This window comes from Erythrolamprus reginae, chromosome 1 (assembly GCF_031021105.1).
Source record: "Erythrolamprus reginae isolate rEryReg1 chromosome 1, rEryReg1.hap1, whole genome shotgun sequence".
In the NCBI taxonomy this organism is placed as follows: Eukaryota; Metazoa; Chordata; class Lepidosauria; order Squamata; family Dipsadidae; genus Erythrolamprus; species Erythrolamprus reginae.
In genome coordinates this window covers 76436036-76452469 of record NC_091950.1, presented here as the reverse complement: position 1 = coordinate 76452469, position 16434 = coordinate 76436036, and positions in this window count along the sequence as shown.

Genomic DNA, 16434 nt, shown 5'->3' with positions numbered 1-16434 from the left:
TCTGAATAGCTGCACATTCTTCACACAACTGAATCCCTGCAGAGATACTCTGACAGAGATAGCCAGAAAATACAAAAGAAGCGTTTTGCCATTCCTGTTCTTCATAGAGTGAAGGGCATTGACAATTGGACTTTGTTTAAGATTTCAGCCATGGTTTTTTTTTAAAGCAAAATACTGAATGTGTGCATAGCAATTTTTAGAAGAAAATAAATCAAAGTTACTATTATTTTGTCCCCAGTGTTGGGAAAAACTTGTTTTACTGCTTCTGGCTGTTTCCTCCCATTTTAAAAACATCATATCAACAAAATGTAATGTTTTCCAATAGAATAAAACAAGAATGTTCTTTGCAAAATCTTATGTTTTAATAAGCTAATAATTATTTTAAGATGACTCAAACACGAAATTATATAGACTATCCTGCTTGAACAGGGGGATGGACTAGAAGACCTCCAAGGTCCCTTCCAGCTCTACTCTGATTGATTGATTGATTGATTGATCGATCGGTTGATTGATTGATTGATTGATTGGTTGGTTGATTGATTGATTGATTGATTGATTGATTGATTGATTGATTGGTTGGTTGATTGGTTGGTTGATTGATTGATTGATTGATTGATTGATTGACTGACTGAATAAATGAATGAATGAATGAATGAATGACATTTTTATTCTTTTTCTGCAATTGATTGTTGGAAGAAGATTGTTGTATCAAAATATAGCTTCTAATTAAACAAAACAATAAAATAACAATGTCCATTAGGATTTTGCTCCAGGCACAGAAATTTTGCCCCAGGTACAGAATCATTGCCTGCAAATCCCAATGATATTACGAATTATACTTGAGGTGTCAAACTCAAGGCCTGTGGCTGAATCTGCCTGTGGCAGGGCCATCCTGATCTATCAAATTAGATGAGGAAAAATCAGGCCAGCATAGCTTCAACCTCGTCTACCCAATACAAAAGAAAAAACATGCCAGTAGTTTGAGGTATGGTGTCAAGATGGCCATGCCCACCCAGTTGGCCCCACCTACACAGTCAGCCATGCCCCCCCAGCCCTCAAGGTCAATCACAGCCCTGATATGGCCCTCAATGAAATTGAGTTTGACAACCCTGAATTATACTATCACAAGAATATGCTCCCAGAAAGATAAACCATAATGGGCTAATTACATAAATTGGATATGACTAATTATAATACAGTGGTACCTCTACTTATGAACTTAATCCATTCAGTAGCCATGTTCTTAAGTAGAAATGTTTGTAAAAAGAAGCAATTTTTCCCATAGGAATCAATGTAAAATCAAATAATGCATGTGATTGGGGAAACCACGGGAGGGTGGAGGCCCTGTTTCCTCCCAGAAGATTCCTAGAGAGGCCCCATGGAGGCTTCTCCCTGCCTTTTCTGGTTACAGTTTCAGAGGCTCGGGTTCATAAGTGGAAAATGGTTTTTGAGAAGAGGCAAAAAAATCTTGAACACCTGGTTCTTATCCAGAAAAGTTCATTGGTAGAGGCATTCTTAGGTAGAAGTACCACTCTACAGGGAAGATGGAAATAGATATGCCAGCCATCTTGCTATTGGAACATGAGTTTCTTAAATCAACAGGTATCCAATGAGAAGGGAATTACAGGAATTTATGATGTGACTAGATTAAGAGTGAAAGTTAGTCTAGTTGTCTTTGTAGAAGCAAAAGGAAAGTTTGGTGCTACAAAAGCATGCATACCAGCATTCCATGTTATATGGAATGACAGAATCATGACTGAGATAAATTCGATGTTGTCAGAGCAGGAATGTTGATTATGAACAGCAGCCTTAAAATGGACTGGAATGATCCTTCCTCATTAAAAGAGCACTACATTTTTTTCAGGATAGATAAGAAATTGGTAAGACATTGTAACTAAAAGGTGTAAGTTAGTGCTTAGATACAACATAAGACATAATGGAGTGATCTAAAGACCAGTCACCCAAGAATAGTCCATCTTTACCCCAACGATAAATGCATAAAAAGGAAAAGAAATCTGTAGCAATTTGTATGACACCACACCAACAGAAGACCTGATACTAACCATAGGAAGTTAGAATGGTAAAGCTGAAAGAAAAGTACCATAATTTTTGGAGTATAAGACCTACTTTTTAACCCCCAAAATAGAGGGTGAAAATGTGAGTATATCTTATACACCAAATGTAGTTCCACTCAGCCACCCCCACCATTTGGTCTCTGCTTCCCAACAATTTACCTCCTAGCAGCAAGTAGCTCAGAGCCTGATTAGCACAAGGCACTGATTATATGTCTCCCAATGCTCAGCTGATTGATTGAAGCTGCAGGCAAGCCCACATGCTAAAATGAAAGTGAAACTAAAGCTGCATGGAGACAAATTGCTGGCAGAAAGAGGTCAGGCAGAATTTTATTTTCTTGTTCTTTTCTTAATTTTCTTTTTATTTTCTTCAGACTATGCTGAAACTGGCTGTTTGCTGTTTGCTTTTTACTGCAAGGAGGTAAGTCAATAACTATAAATGTCTATAGAATGTTCAAATTATTAGATATATTTTTAAAACACTCCTTTATTATTGATATAGAGAACTTAACAAAATGAAGAAGCTTTTTAAAATAAATGTTTGATCTGAAGAGGCCCAGTGCTATTATATCTTCTTTTAAACAATAGAGAATAGCTATAGTTTCAGAAAGCCACATACATTTTAACAGGAGTCTTTGGGGAAGGGCGGCATACAAATCTAATTAATAATAATAATAATAATAATAATAATAATAATAATAATAATAATAGCAATAGTAGCAGCAGCAGCAGTAGTAGTAGTATATGAAATGTAGCAGTAGTCCTGTTTAATATTAAGATAAGGCAGCTGAGTTAAACCATGACTTAGTTATGTTTGGAGTAGATCTATTAGTGTGACTACATTTAAGAAAACTTGCTGGCATTATTATACTGCCATAATGTACATTTCTCCAATTCTTTCCTATTTGTATGGATCAGACACACATGAACAGAAATGCATAGCAAACAGTGTATACTATCTGTGCTGTTTGCTGTTTGTTGGGAGGCAAATTGCTGGGAGACAGAGGCAGATTTCTTTCTTCCTGGTTTTCTTCCCCAAAACTACTCCAGTGCATCTTATACTCCAAAAAATGCGGTAATATTTGGCATAATAGCAAAAAGTGATCTAAGTGCCTGAACTAAAACAGGAAGCAGCCTAATAGAGTTCTGCCAATAAAATAGCTTTTTTTTCAATAACCTTAAAGATGACATACACATGGACCTCACCAAATTTGAATTTTGCAAGCCAAGGGGAAAAAAGAAAAGAAAAAAAGAGAAAAGATTTATTCAATCGGGAAAAGCAAAACCTAGTATTGACTACAATTCAGATCATGAACCCCTTGCCAAATGACCATTTAAACTGAGAAAAAACAAATAATCAAACCTAGACAATGCAACATCAGCAATAATTCCATGTGATTATGCAGTGAGGATAAAGAAGTGCTTTAATGGATTGGTTTGATAGAGTGTCTGAAGAACTCTGATCTGAAATTCATGACATGATTAAAGACAAAGCAAACAGATATATTTTGATACACATCAAGCAAAAGGCATAATGGATTTCTGCTAATATGTTGAATATAGCAGAAGAAAAAACAAAGAGCAACGGAGACTGAGGAAAATAGATGGGACTGAACACCAAGTTCCAAAGAACAAAAAGAGACAAGTCCTCTTGTTTTTGTTTTAAATTACAACTGAATGGGGAGATTGCAAGATTTATTCCATAACATTACAGAAATGAGAGGGGATTTTTTTAAGTTAAAAAGGGCACAAGGGTATAGTGCACTGGTGTCAAAATTGATTTCATTGAGGGCCGCATCAGGTTTGTTTTTGAACTCCGGAGGCAGGGGGCGTGGCCAGGGTGGGCATGGTCATCTTGAGGTCACTTCTGTGAGAGACACTTATGGTGGCCTGAGTGCTCTTCCAATGAAAACAGGCTCCCGAGCTCCTTTTACAGCTGCCATGGCCTCCTGCAATTCTCTGTCCATAAGAATGGAGCTTGGGAGGCCTGTGTATGGCCCTCCCAAGCTCCCTTTCCACTGGCAGAGAGTTGCAGGAAGATGTGGCAGCTGAGAAAAAGAGTTCAGGAGGCCATTTTTGCTGGCAGAAGCACCGCAGTCCAGTCTTTCACTGTCTACAGGGCAGCTCCATGGGTCAGATATAAGTACTCCATGGGCCGAATTTAGTCCCCAGGCCTAGAGTTTGCCACCTCTGGTATAGACAAAGAAGATAAAAGCACATAGTGCAATAAGCAATCCATAATTAGTGATACATGCAAAGGCTTTATTGCTGAACTACAGAATTCTGAAAAATGAAATTAAAGGGTCTTGGAAAATATAGATAACAAAAAACCTGCAAAAGTTGATGGAATGTCAGTAGAACTGATACTTAAAACATGGTGCCATTGAGCCTACTAATCTCTGGATGATGGACAATATATAGATTTAATTATATGTGTAGTATATGAATCACAGCTGCCTTTTCTTTAGTGGCTATTGGCCTTCATTCACATCAAGTTCTTATCCTAATTTATTTATTTATTTATTATTTAGATTTGTATGCCGCCCCTCTCTGAAGACTCATAATATATTGGCATGCTCTATTTGTAGCGAAAAAATATTACTTTTTGTAACTGACAGGTGGAAATTCTCTCAATGAAACTATTTTCTATGAGCTATTAAAGGTTTTTTGTATGGTACATGGTATGCCAATAACTAGAAGGATTATCACTACCAGTTTATTCCATAATATTTCAACTTTGATTTTCAGATAGTTTGTGATGTTCTCCAATTCTTTGCCTTCATTTCTAGTATTCCCTAATATCACACATCAATTAACCACATGTTCTTCTTTTCAACCACAGTTAAATCTGGCATGTTATGAGCCATTTTGATTACTTTGAATCAAAATTGCACAATCATTTGCTTACAGGTATAGATAACCCAACAGTGGGTGAAGGCACTGTATTTTATCAGATAAAAAGACAATGGTAGTGGTAGTCCAAACAACTAAACTAATGTACTTATGTATATGTTAGTAAAGTATACTCAAGATTTTAACATCCAGACATCAACAAAACATACACCAAGAGCTGTCATCTAGAGAAACAGATTATGGTTTTGCTCTTCCTCTTTTTTATAATATATTATATGAAGTCATTTGATAGAGATATAGTAAACTATGAGTGGCCATCAAAATATGAGTCCATTAGGCCACATCATCTTCTACTAAATGACTTTACTATGGTCTAATTTTGATAGCCTGGAGGTAATGTAGAACAAAATTTGAAATAACCAGTTAGTTCAATATTAAGAAAGTAAAGCACTAAAACTGCATACATAACAAAAGAAATCAAAAGAAATGCTGGACTTGAAGAAACAAAAATGGAAATCAAAATTGCTGGAAGAAACATCAAGAGTCTCAGATGTGCTATTAGTGCCACTTTAATGGTTAGAAATGAGGAAGGTTTAAAAGGATTTCTTGTCCAGGGTGAAGGAAAAGAATATAAATTTGGCAACTATTAAGAAAAGATATATATGGATAGATGAATGGATGGTGGATGGATGGTAGATGGAAGATAGATAGATAGATAGATAGATAGATAGATAGATAGATAGATAGATAGATAGATAGATAGATAGATAATAGATAATAGATAACTAAACTGAGATTTTATATCAGGCAATGTCAACTGACTGTAAATAAGCAAAGAAAAAGGTGAAGTGATTTCAAATTTTATCTCCCTAGACTTGTAAACTCACAGGAAATTATATCAATGAAATAAAAGCACATCTGCTATTGAGGAGAAACTCTGCCACAAATCTACACAAAATATTAAAGCACAGAGACATCACACTGACAACAAAGGTACAGAGTGTCATGGCCATGAGACTGCCAATTACAATATAGTATATAACTGCGAGCAAGACTATCAAAGAAAAATAAATAAATCTGGGTGCTTTTGAATTGTAATGTTGGAAAAATTATTTCAAGAACAAATTATATATTACATGAAATAAAACCAAACTTTCCCACATCTTAAGATTAGGTATTTGGGATAAATAATGCAAAACCAAAAAGAATGGAGAAGATTCTGGTGCTTAGAAAAATAAAGTGAAAATTAAAAGACTGACTATCATCAATAACAAATTAGTAGAATACAAGAATTCAAAGAATCAGTTCCTAACACATTCCTACTGTGTCACAAAGAGTGTTACAAAGAGTCTCAAGCAGTTGACAGCAGTAGTTCAACTCTCTAATTACACATTGAGGACAATGGCATAGAAAATTTATTAAAATATTAATAAATGTAAAAGAGAATATACAAACCACAAAAGAAGGAGGACAAAAATGGGCACCTCGGCAATGGAGCCATCTTAATAGGTCCTTGGTCACCTTGAAATCCTAGATAGAAATCACAACACAGCCAAGTCTTGAGAGCTTTTCCAGAATAACAAAAGTGATGAAGCTAGTTTAATTTTAGCAAGAAGAATATTCCATAAGGGGGACAATATGGCAAGTAAGACATATCTACTGGGAACCGTCAAATGATTCTTGGTTGATAGTACCTGAAATATGCCTAGTGTGCTGGATCTAGGGAGGTGAACTGATGGAATTGGAGAGAGGTGATTCCTCAGATAACACAGTCCCATGCAATGAAATACTATTAAGTTTAAAATCAACACCTTGAATTGGTCTCTTGTCTAGATATGAGAAAGCACCAAGCCTTCTGGCACCTCTCATAGTAGGATTGAGGATGGGACCACTCTTCCTTAGTCATCACCAATGAGTTTCAATCTGGAAAGAAGGATTGGGTCAGCATAATACTATGCCATCCACCCCAGTCCCCTGATCCAATCCAGGAAGATACTATGATTGATGGTATTTAAATCTGCCAAGAAATCAAAGGAAAGGAGTGATGGGTTATCCGCATCCCACCCATGCCAGAGGGCATTTAAAACTGTGAGCAACATTGTTTTTTTCCCCTATTCCCAGTTCTTATTCCTGAAAGGGATCTAGATAATCCACTTTGTCCAAGACTTTTTGAAGGATGGCTGTGTGGTCACCTTAAACATTAAAACATTAGTCAAATAATGTTTTATGTTAAATAATAACATAAGCGTAAAACATTGGTTGTTAGAATTAACCATTGATTACAGTGAATCAGGCAGCAGTAATTATTACACAGTGTGATGCATTTTGTTAGATAGTAATTCCAAACACTGAATTCAGAAATATGATCCTGGTCATATTAGCCTAATAATACTTCTCAGTTATTGTGTAGCTATTGTTTTTGAATGCATATTTCTCTTAGAAAAGTCAAATTTTATGTAACCTCTGCATTTTTCCTATGAGTTAATGTTATTTCTGTGGTTATAAAGGATATTAAAGCTTTCATATGGGAACTTAGAACAACAAGGTCACAGATGGAGGGAAGTGGTTTAATGGCTGCTCAATAGCTTAGAAATTACCTTCCCCACAGCCTCTACAAATACTGAAGCTAATGGAACTACAGATCTTCATACAAATGGAATTACTGTGTAATTGCACACACTGTCAAATGAAGAAACATAACGTGGAAATGGCATGATTATTCATACCACAATCACTAATAGAACAATCACCTTGTTTTAGCCTCTGAAGAAAAGGGAAAAAAGATTGCTGCAATGAATTTATCCTCATTCTTGAAGTTCAGTACATGCCAATGTCAACTGAGAAAGTTGGACTAGTTTTTCATTTTCCCAACTCTGGTCAATCTCTTGAATAGCCACTTTGGGGGAAGCAGATGAGCTACAAGTTCCTATCTCTCAGGGCTAGTTTTAACATCAGTCATTGCAATTTGCATGGCTGTACAATTGTATTGTAATACATATTCACACAAATTGGAACTATTTCTGTATAGCACATTGTCATGGCATTGTCACATGATATATTGCAACTTTTCCTCCCTTTGCTAAACTAGACGTGGCATGGCCAGTGAATGACGCATCCGTGGGCTGTGAGTTTCACACCCCTACTGTAAAGAAATAATGATGCAATCTGGTTCAAGGCTAAAGGTGTGTAATTTCAGGTAAGCATGTAGAATTTTACAATACATTAAAAAACCAACAACAACCAACATCTCATAATTACCAGGATGTATCTACCTATGATTTTATTACTTCCTCACATGATTTATGGCCTTCCTTATCCATAGGTGTAGGCTCTTGTTATGTATTGCTATTTTTACAATCTACAGATGTCCAAGTGCTGCCTCTATGTTGGTTGAGTTAGGCAGGATTCCCTTGGGTACCTTTGTTGGGAGTCACGAGAAAGGGAGGGCTTTGCCTTTTCTTCTCAAGATCCCCATGTACAATTGGTGGGCCACTGTATGACACAGAATGATGGACTCAATGGGCTTTGGCCGGATTCAGCATGGCTCTTCTTATGTTCTTATGTACAAGCATCTTGTACAAGATATATCCCCAAATACCCCGTGTACATCTCCTATTGGGGGTGAATGCCCTCTTAGTACCCCTGATATGTTCTGAATCTTCCTGACAGGCGATAACCAACAGTTCATAACATAAGTCAACATTCGTTTTGTTTTTCCCTGTTCCATGGGTTGCTTAAGCTTCTGAAGTACAATTGCTGCACTGCAGCGCACATTAATTTACAACTAAGTATCACTAGATGCATTGTACTTCATCTGGATGGTGCAGTGAAACATCAGTTTAAATGTGGGGGGGGGGGGAGAAAGGCTGCAGCAATCCTTTTCATTATCTTTTAGCAATTTTGCTTGGGTATTGCCGGGCACCTTGTGGTATTTCCCTCTTTGTCCAAACGTATACACAGAGAGACACATGAACATGGCTGCAACATGTATAATAACAACTTAACATTTTCACTGGCCAGCAAGGAAAAAAAATGATGGATCAATTACTCAGTAGCCCTGGTTGGTGCTTTGTTGTTATCTGTCAACAGAGTGCTGCATTGCAGGCTAATGACTGTGGTTTGGGGAAGCGTTGCTCATGTTAATGTTCAAAAGCTCAGTCATTAGCAAGAGCTCTTGGAAACTAAGAAGAAAAAAGCCATTAATTGACCCCAAGAGGGTGTTAAAGTGTAAAAATATTATCTTTGGGCTTGAGCATTGATACATTTCTACTAGAGCCTGAAATCTGTCAACAAAGCTATTAACAGTATCATCAGGAAGAATCTTTTTTATTCAGCATCTTCCACGGAGACCAGAGACCAGTCTTAAAGTAACAGAAATAAATGCATCAGCTTCCCCTGGGGTAGATGGAGGGACTGGGGCCTTGCACTTTTAATTCATAGCCACTGCCTTGGGCCTAATTGCTGCTATTTTTGAAAGAAAAAAAGAGGATACTTTCTTCCTACAACTTGAATTTCCAGATAAAGAGAAGTGTAGGAAAGAAAGGAAGAGCCTATAACATGCCGCAAATTGTTCATTGCTGCATTCTTGTAGAGATAAGTCATATATGAAAGTATCCCTAAAAGGTTCCTAACACTGCATGGATGGAAGTACCATTAGTATCTTTTCCAGTTATTTTCCCTTTATTGCTTGACCATCTGAGGGCTGATTTAGCCAAGGGGATAATGGCTGAGACAGTGAAGTTACTTTAAATGTTATTTTGTCGATTTGACCTTTTTGTACAGTTCTGCGTACTTTAAAAATAATATCTGCATTCTCCTGAACAGTGATCATAAATTTGTTTATTGATCTATCCACTATTCAGTCATTTCAATCACTGTAGAATCCTCTGTTCTTTGTTGAGCTTTAAAATTATTTCGCACTACATGTTCTTCAAATTGTATGACATCATTTAACTGATTAACAACACCTAGTTATTTCATGTTAAATGGACTTTCAGCTATCCCTTCTTTTCTCAGAATTACCTCCTGTGCACTATTTAGATTTCTATTTGTTTTTAAGTGACTTCTTATGATCTAGTGGCTTGTATTTAAGCTTTTTCTCTTGATAATTAAAGTAATCTCACTTCTACATTAGGGATAGGGGAACTGTGGTATTCTGGTTAGCCTAAGGTACAATTCCTGCCAAAGCAGGAGAATCTCTGGTAAATTGTTAAGGAGTGTGCAGAATGTCCCTTGAGTTATCAAAAACATGCACAGAGGAAATGTGTAATTCCAGAAGATATCGAGGAGAGATGAGCAATTATTCAGTCATACAAAACAGATACATTAAGGTGTATAAAATAGTATTTACTTTTAGCACAGTCAAGTTAAACAGCCCGGTAATACACATTCAAATCAGTCAATATCTCTCAATACAATAATAGTATTATAAGACTGTCTTTGTCTTCCACATCAGATATATATTACAGCTTACAAATACATCAAAATAACACAGAGCTTACTATATCAATCGCAGTGAATCAGCAGAGAGAGCAGAGAGAGAAAAAACCATGCTTTCTGGCTCCCTCTTATGGTAATTTGCAACATTACTTCTTAAAACTATAATACTTCAATACATACAAGCATGTTAGCTTGTTTATATATTGCAAACCCAACTATGTTGCATATAGTACTAATATAAATAATACTTGAAATCATAGTTTTGGAAGAATACAAGTATCTCTATACCTTTATACCTTACATATAACAATAGCTCTGCTGGACTATGCCAGGTTATATTTCTTTCTTTACAATACTAACCAGATGATCTGGGATGCTAACAACTGGGAGATACACACATACCCTTCTTCTCCGACTATTCTTATCCAACTGATATTTGGAGGCCTGCTGCTCCCAAGTGAACTTAACATTGGCTCTCAAAACTAATAGCCCTTGATAGATTTGTCCTCCATGAATTTATCCAATTCCCCTTTAAAGTAATTTAAGTTAATGGCCCTCACCATGTCTTGTGGTAATGAATTGCACAGGTTAATTATGTTCTGTGTGGATAAATACTTTCTTTTGTCTCTTCTACATCTCTTTCAGGTGAACTTCTTTGGAAGACGTGTGACTTTGTATTTTGAGGGGAAGTAGAAGAACACAAACATTTCCCTATTCAATTTTGCTCACCCATAGATGATTTTGTACATTCTCATATTTTAATGAGTGAAGAAAGACTGCCAAACATTTGATCCCTTTCTCTTAAGAAGGGAGTTTACATCTTAAATATTTTGTTGGCTCTCTTCGACCTGTTTCCAGCATTTGTATTCTTTGTGTGAGCATAGAAACAAATACAGAAGATGTTTCAGAAATATATAATGATAGTGTATCAAAGGAAAGTACTCTATATTAATATTAAAGGTTTAGAAATGTTATTATTACTCCTTTTCCTAATAATCTCTAGCATAACATTTTTCACAGTTGCCACATAATCAGTCAACATCTTTCTATTAACCCAAGATCTGTTTTCTGATTAGTTACAGATAACTCAGACCCCTAAGTATACATATGGATTTAGAGGATGCTTTATCCCAGTTTACTGTATCTTGTTCATTCTTACTTAAAGTGTTACTCTTACTTTACCATTTGTTTGACCAAACGTACAGGTTCTTCTAGAAATTTTTACAATTACTTTTGGTTTTTATACCAATACTCTAAATAATTCTGTACCATATTCAGACTAACTTTGTAGCGGCAAGGCTGTGATGTCTGCAAGGCTGGGGGATTCATGATTTCCCCAAAGGTGCTTTTCAAAAGGCAACTGGATTTGTTTGTTTGTTTGTTTGTTTGTTTTCTTTGAAGACATTTCACTTCTTATCCAAGATGTTTCTTCAATTCTGACTGAAAAAGATTGAAGGAGAAGTGAAATTCTTCAAGGAAAAAAAAATCCAGTTGCCTTTTGAAAAATATATTTGGGACAACCATGAGCTGGATGACTGAGAATCTTCATAGACAACATGCTATCAGTGCTATTTATATTTGTAATAGAAAGTATATCTGCATAAACAGATATAAATTAGATGGCCCAATTATTGACAGTACTTTTATCTGATGGTCAAATTTGTTTAATATTCAGTCAAGATCCCTGACATAAAAATGAAATAGGAAAAAATTGCATTTTGAGTACTTGCAGAAGTGTGGAAAAACTGTTACATTATGGTATCTTTAGAGATTGTGTTTATTCATTTCTCTCAACATAAAAGAGAATATGAAACACTATGACTTATTCTGAAGAACAGTTATTTTGTTATGCTGTTTACTTTTACTTATTATAGAGGTGACATAATAGCAGTGTTCCAATATCTCAGGGGTTGCTACAAAGAAGAGGGAATCAAACTATTCTCCAAAGCACCTGAGGGTAGGACAAGAAGCAATCGGTGGAAACTAATCAAGGAGAGAAGCAACCAAGGAGAAATTTCCTGAGAGTTAGAACAATTAAGCAATGGAATAACTTTACAAGTTGTAAATGCTCCAACACTGGTAGTTTTTAAGAAGAGATAGGATAACATTTTCTCTAAAATGGTTAAGCAGTTTCCTGCCTAAGCAGGGGGTTGGATTAGAAGACCTCCAAGATCCCTTCCAACTCTGTTATTCTCTATTTTATTTCTGCAATTTATTAGCTACTTCAAACTTCATAAAAATCTAGACTTTTACTTATATTGTTTCTCACTTAGAATATCGTAACTTAGTCAATTGTCAGTTGAGGGTGTCCCACTAAAAAAAACTGCAGAATTTGGGGAGGGTTTTTTCTCTGACCCATGTAACCAATCCCCTCCTCATAGGAAGATAAAGAATGAGATAGTTTGAAACATCTGGTTGGTTGTTACAATAGTAGCCCCTTCAAAACAACAAGCAGCTAGCCAGTTTCCATCTTATTTTCTTTTTTCATTTTCATTTTTCTTTATTTGGGGAGAATGGGAAAGAAATAATCTTAACAATCCTAGTATTCATGGTTGGCTGCATTTTTCATCATTTGCTATCACATTTTGGAATCATACATAATCGCATGCATATTTCATACATAATGTAGCTAGATGTACAGCCATTTTCATAATCTTGTGATTACAGCTGCCTGAATAATTCTAAAAATGAGGAAATGAATTCACATGATGTAAAGGCATATTTTTGGAGCATGGCATCAAACACAAAAGTCATTTAAATCCCACTGATTTTAATGGATGTCAAGATTGAAGTTTGTATTTCTAGTTGCAAACCAGTGAGAGTGCAAGTAAATAGATCCCCCGTTGGTTTCAACCAGGCAAAAATGGTTGAACTGGTTGAAACAATCAGGATATTGAAGTGGCTTACTGCAGAGTACAGGAAAAAAAAAAAGAAAAAAAAGAGCATACTAAATTACACCACTGAAAGTACATCTTCAGAAATATACCTTTGCATTTTCTTCTATTTTATACAAACCTGAAAGAATCAAGCTGTAGGCCAATCAGCATCAGGGCAAGATTGATCATGAATAATATCCCAATAACCATAGATGGGGAGTTATAATAACAGGAGGGTTATTTCCAAATGAGCAGGGATTATAATTAACACTGACTCAGTTCCCAGGTAGTTCTTCTATGTACTGTACTTCCCCACTGCTCAAGAAAGAGTCTAGTTACATTTTAATATCTCTGGATGCTATCAGTAAATTCTGTTTTCCAGTCATTTTCGATCAATGTAATTCCACTCCTACTGAGCCATCTGAAAATTCTATGCCTAGCAATGAAATATGTACCCTTGGAATGATTCCGCAAAAATGTGTCCCTTTGTCAAACAGTTGCTTGTGTTAGATGGCATCTGTGAACAAGATGGAACATAGAGAGGACAATTCCATTCAGCCAGTGCTTTTGGAGTGCCAGGAAGATGAAAGAAGCAATCAGAAAGATAAGTATTTTGATACTGCCTTGGAGAAACATTTGATTGGATTTTGTTCTGTGCATGTCTGAGGGCTCCTGACATACAAATAGTTGAGAGTGTAAGACGTGGATTTGAATTCATATCCCCCCACTTGTGTCAAAAGTATAGAGAAGGTAGAGCAACTAACTTACGTTCTTGTAAATAATCGCCCTCCGGCAGTAGTCTCAGTAACAAAATGTGTTACAGACATGAACATTTTTGAGCAAGATCAAAAGTCGGATGTTCTAAACTGCAAGCGAAAGAAATTCATTCAGTAGAAGGTACTGGGACTTGGCAAGAACAGAGGCAGCTGCTTCTTTTTTGTTTTCTGGGCTTCATGGTCTAAACAACTTTTGTTGGTTCTCTTTGTATATGACCATTCAGGAAATCCTCCTCATGTACAATGTATCTTGTCAGCCATTTCCTGTGTGCAAAATGTAATTCGTCACCATGCATCGGCTTGGCAGCAGCTTTGTAAAGGACATACTGAATTAATGAATATTTCATAAGGAGGTGATTTATTAGCATTCTTCTTTCTTTTGCCTTAAAACCAAGCTCACAAATGGCTACCTGCAGGTACAGGAATGAAACTAAACTCCCTGAAGGCAAATTCCAAATTCCTTAATAACCTCTGAGCCCCAAAGCCTTTCAAAGAGATATTCTGCCAGTCTTCTATGAATATTTCAGTTGGCAGTGCTGCAGAGTATTAAAGGACTGGCCTGTTCATGGCTAACAGAGTTATCTGATGCTCTGCTGTGAGATTATTATTAATTTACATATTTTGGAGGCTTTTTCCTTACCCTTAGAGAGGGAGACAGAGAAGGAGGAATTCGATCCCAGCTTGCCCAAAAAGACTAGGTTTGTTTGCAGAATAGTAATAAGAATAACATTTTATATCTAATTTACCAAGTTCTACGTTTACTAGCTCTACTTATTTATTTGTTTGTTTGTTTGTTTGTCTATCTATCTATCTATCTATCTATCTATCTATCTATCTATCTATCTATCTATCTATCTATCTATCTATCTATCTATCTATTGTTAGAGTTGAAAGGGACCATAAAGGCCATCGAGTTCAACCCCCTGCCCTAGCAGGAACCCTATAGTACACCAGTCAAGTGGCAGTTCAATCTTCTCTTAAAAATGTCCAGAGTGTTGGAGTTCACAATAACCGCTGGTAGGTTGTTCCATTGGTTGATCGCTCTGACCGTCAGGACGTTCTTCCTTATCTCCTTGTTGAATCTCTCCTTGGTCAGCTTCCAGCTGTTGTTCCTAGCCCGGCACTCTGGTGCCCTGAAGAATAAAGTGATCCCCTCCTCTCTGTGACATCCCCTCATATACTTGTAGACTGCTATCATGTCCGCTCTGGCCCTCCTTTTCTCTAGGCTATCCATGCCCAGTTCCCTCAGTCTCTCTTCGTAAGTCTTGGTTTCCAATCCCTTAATCATCTTGGTTGCTCTTTTTTGCACCTGCTCCAGAGTTTCAATGTCTCTTTTGAAGTGTGATGACCAGAACTGAATATAGTACTCCAGGTGTGGTCGGACCAGGGTGTAATAGAGTGGTATTAAGACTTCCCTGGTCTTGGAGTGTATTCCCCTGTTGATGCAGCTTAGGATTGTGTTGGCTTTTTTAGCTGCTGCTGCACATTGTTGGCTCATGTTTAGTTGATTGTCCACCAAGACTCTGAGGTCTCTTTCACAGTCGCTACTGCTAAGAGGGGTTTCTCCCAGGTTGTATGTGTGTCCAGGGTTTTTTCTGCCTAAGTTCACCAAGATGGTGATGAATATCAGGTGACAGCAAAGAGTCTGCATTTCCTCCCTTTCTGCTTCTTTTTGGGCAGCATTGATTGACTTTTGCAGCTCAAAACCAAGAGTTTTTATTTAACCTTCACTGGATTCTGATTTAATGGCTTGGTTTGGTTTATTGAACAAACCACAGTGGCCTGCTTCCTAAATAATGCTAAGCCATATTTATTATTTATTTATTTATTTTATTTATTTATTTATTTTGTCAAGTACGTATTGGTAGTATACGTAGATATAATACTGTTTGTATACATGAGATGGGTACTAATAAGCGGGAAACAGTAGGACAGGGACTGTATTTTATTTTAATTTATTTTTTCTACTTCTATGCCACCCAATCCCGAAGGACATGCTGACACACTTATGCACGCCCCTTACTGACCTCTTAGGAATTCAGTGAGGATGACAGTGGATAGTCTAAGGGTAAAGTTTTGGGGATTTGGTGATAAAATTAAAGAGTCAGGTAATGAGTTTCAGGCATTAACTACTCAGTTGCTGAAGTTGTATTTTCTACAGTCAAGTTTGGAGTGGTTTACTTTGAGTTTTTAATCTGTTTTGTGCCCATGTATTGTTGTGGTTGAAGTTGAAGTAGTTGTTGATAGGCAGGACATTGTAGCAGATGATTTTATGAGCTACGCTTAGGTGGTGTCAAGGGTGACATAGTTCTAAGCTTTCTAAGCCTAGGATTTCAAGTCTGGTTGCATAAGATATTCTGTTGTGAGTAGAGGAGTGGAGGGCTCTTCTCGTAAAGTATCTCTGGATACTTTCTAATG